Genomic DNA, 3,671 nt, shown 5'->3' on the forward strand with positions numbered 1-3,671 from the left:
TAAGTAACAAAATAAACTGATGATCGGAGTGGATTCAGAGACACAGAGCATGGAACAGAGTGTGGAATCTCAGGGAAGGCGGGGGAGGGTGGGTGGATGGGAGGTAGTCAACCAAAGACCATGTATGTATATATGCATGGCCCATGGACACAGACAATAGGGTGCTGAAGGCCTGGCATGGGGGGTTAGAGGGGGTCACTGGGGGGAAAAAGGGAACATATGTAATACTTTGAACAATAGGAAAAAAACCACGATAACCACATGTGAATTTCAGTTATTTGAGTCGGTATTCCTAAATCTTCCCTGAGGTTAAAAGGTGTTTATCTTGAGGAGTCATTTCCCTTGTTTTAAACCTGACCTCACCACCAGAAACATCCCAGGCAACTTGGCAGGTTGTCCCCCAGATGAGTTGGGAGGTGATTTTTAAATATGCCTGTGCGCCCATCATGGCCAGAGATGTCCAGCCGGGTTGCCCCATCCCCAGTTGGGGATTGTGCCCCTGATTCTATGACACTAAGGAGATTTCCCATATTTGACATCCTTCTAAGCCCCTGAGCGTCACGTGATTGGAGTCTACTCTTAAGATAGAAGAGTGTACTTTTCACTTAGCGACTCTGGAATTTGGCAGAGCCCTGCGTTCTTTCATACTCTCAGGACTTGTGTGTATTAAAATGGAAGTCCATCCTGTTTCGCTCATGTCCTGTGGTGTCTGATTGGTCACAACGCTAATGGTCTTGTGAGAGGGAGCATCAGTGTAGGTCACGGTGAGAGGGTCAGTTCTTGCGTAAGATTGATTTCCCGAAGAGTATATCATGGAAGGAAGTAGACGAAGGGAATGCAGTGAGGGTCCCCTGGAGTTGCCTGACCAGCACTTACACTCTGGGGAATTCTTCCCCTCCCACCTCAGTTGTAGGGATAACTGCTCCCAGGCCACCACGTTTATTCTGCGAGAGTTGACCCCTCTCTGGCCTCCGCTGATGGGTGCTCATGGGTTCCCAGTGTCCAGACTCAGACTAAGGGCCACCTGAATGGTCATATAGGTTGGGGCTGGGTGTGCTGAGGAACCAACAGACCTGGGATAAAGCCACATGGCCAGAGGGAAACTTGGTTCCTGGAGCCTCAACCCCCGCCCCCCCCCCCGACCCCCGTGCCCTGTGAATCCTCACAGAACTGCCTAACTTTGGGTTCCCTAACTCTTAGGTCTTTAAGACTCCTCCCCTCTCAAATGAGATGGCTTTATTATTGGTGTCCTTCATGCTGTTTTCACCAAACCCAAATCCCTCCCCCTTCCTGGGACCACTCGGTCTTGTGAGAAGGCCACAGCACCCTGCCCTGCCCCTTCCAAAGGCTGGGCTTGGTGCCAACCAGGCTCCCCGAGCCCATGAACACAAATTATTCCAGTGGCAGCACTGACCATTACTACTAGTTCCTGCTGCACAGGCAGCAGCGCTATGCCAGTAACTTGTGCTTCTTGAGGCCTGATTGTTCAGTTCTTCCTTTGATTCTCTGAGCCACACAGTGTACTCCCAATCGATTTCATGTTTGCTTTATGTGGCTGGAGTGAGTGATTTGCCACCCAAAGGAGCCCTAACTGATACAGAAGTTGATGCCAGAGAATGGGTTGGCGCTAATCAACCCTGAGGGAAATGTGGGTTGCTTTCCATTAAATGTGGGGTGTTGGGATAGGCCACTGGAAGACCAAGGCATGGGGCAGTGAAACATCTATTGCCTGTGGTCAGTTATCTGTAATCATCTGCTTCCTGGGATGAAGGGCTTGATAGCTGCTGTCAGAGACAAATCCAAAGACTATAAAGAAAGTCTAGACCAGTGGTTCTCAACCTTCCTAACGCCGCGACCCTTTAATACAGTTCCTCATGTTGTGGTGCCCCCCAATTTCATTGTTACAAATTGTACATAATTAAAGCATAGTGATTAATCACAAAAACAATATGTAATTTTTTAAAAATATATTTTATTGATTTTTTACAGAGAGGAAGGGAGAGAGATAGAGAGTTAGAAACATCGATGAGAGAGAAACATCGATCAGCTGCCTCCTGCACATCTCCTACTGGGGATGTGCCCGCAACCCAGGTACATGCCCTTGACCAGAATCGAACCTGGGACCCTTCAGTCCACAGGCCGACGCTCTATCCACTGAGCCAATCTGGTTTCGGCAACAATATGTAATTATATATGTGTTTTCCGATGGTCTTAGGCGACCCCTGTGAAAGGGTCATTCGACCCCCAAAGTGGTCGCGACCCACAGGTTGAGAACCGCTAGTCTAGACAGAGGTATCAGAGGGTATCTACAAATACCCTGATCCTACAGCCAAATCCATATCAGCCAAGTTCATAGTCTTGCCCTATCTATGCTTGACTGCTCGACCAGTTGACTGGTCGTTATGACATGCACTGACCACCAGGGGACAGACGCTCAATGCAGGAGCTGCCCCCTGGTAGTCAGTGTGCTCCCACAGCCAACCTTCCGTGGCCAGCCATCCTCCCACGGTCCCTGCCCCCTGGCTGGCTGCCCCAATAGGCCTGATCAGGACTGGGCGAGATGGCGGCCCCCGTCGGCCCCGATCACCAGCCAGGCCAAGGGACCCCACCCGTGCAACATAGGTCTGTGCTTTGACCAGGAATCAAACTCACAAGCTTTTTGATGTATGGGATGATGCTCCAGCCAACTGAGTCACCCAACCTAATGGCTCTGTCTAGAATTATCAGTCGTATGTTAAATAGGTGTGTGTGAGAGTGGGCATCCTTGTCTTGTTCCTGACCTTAGAGGGAAAGCTTTCAACTTCCAACTTGAGCACAATGTTAGCTGTAGGCTTGTCCTATTTGGCCTTTATTATGTTGCAGTTGAACTATCCTTGCATTCCAGAAGTAACTTCCATTGATCATGGTGTGTGATCCTTTTAATGTGCTATTGAATTCATTTTGTTAGTACATGTTTCCCCTGCTATCTGAAAGTAGATGTTCCTTTGAATCTTTCCAAAACCGAAATGACGTAAAGTGAAGAAACAATGACCTGAGAACACATCTTGCAAACGATGCACAAAATTAATCAAGATAAAGCACAGATGCTGATAGATACAGGTCAACGCGAAGGTGCCTTGATGCTGACATGCTGAGTGTAGTTCCAGGGGAAGGAGCTTGACAGGGCCACTCTTGCTGTTTGGGCACCTGCTGCCTCTATAACAATTCATGTGACTTTAGAATTCTTCTGCTAAAGGCAGAATATATTCCCTACCCCAGGTGACTTGCTTTGGCCAATAGAATGAGGGTACAGTGATGGTACCAGTTCCAAGTCTAGGCCTCAAGAGGCCTTGTGTATTTTCACTCGTTCTCTTGCATTTCTTTTTTTTTCTTTCTTTTATTTTATTTGAGAGAGAGGAAAGGAGAGAGAGAGAAACATTGATTTGTTCCACATGTTCATGCATTCATTGGTTGATTCTTGTATGTGCCCTGACTAGGGATTGAACCCACAACCTTGGAGTATCGGGACAATGCTCTAACCAACTCAGCTGTTGGGTCAGAGTGAAAAGTTTGTTTCTTTATCAATAAGCTAGAGACCCAGTGCCATGCACCGGTGGGGTCCCTTGGCCTGGCTGCGGGGATAGCCGAAACTGGCTTTCTGACATCCCCCGAGGGGTCCCGGATTGCTAAAG

Source organism: Myotis brandtii, unplaced genomic scaffold (assembly GCF_000412655.1).
Source record: "Myotis brandtii unplaced genomic scaffold, ASM41265v1 scaffold1554, whole genome shotgun sequence".
In the NCBI taxonomy this organism is placed as follows: domain Eukaryota; kingdom Metazoa; phylum Chordata; class Mammalia; order Chiroptera; family Vespertilionidae; genus Myotis; species Myotis brandtii.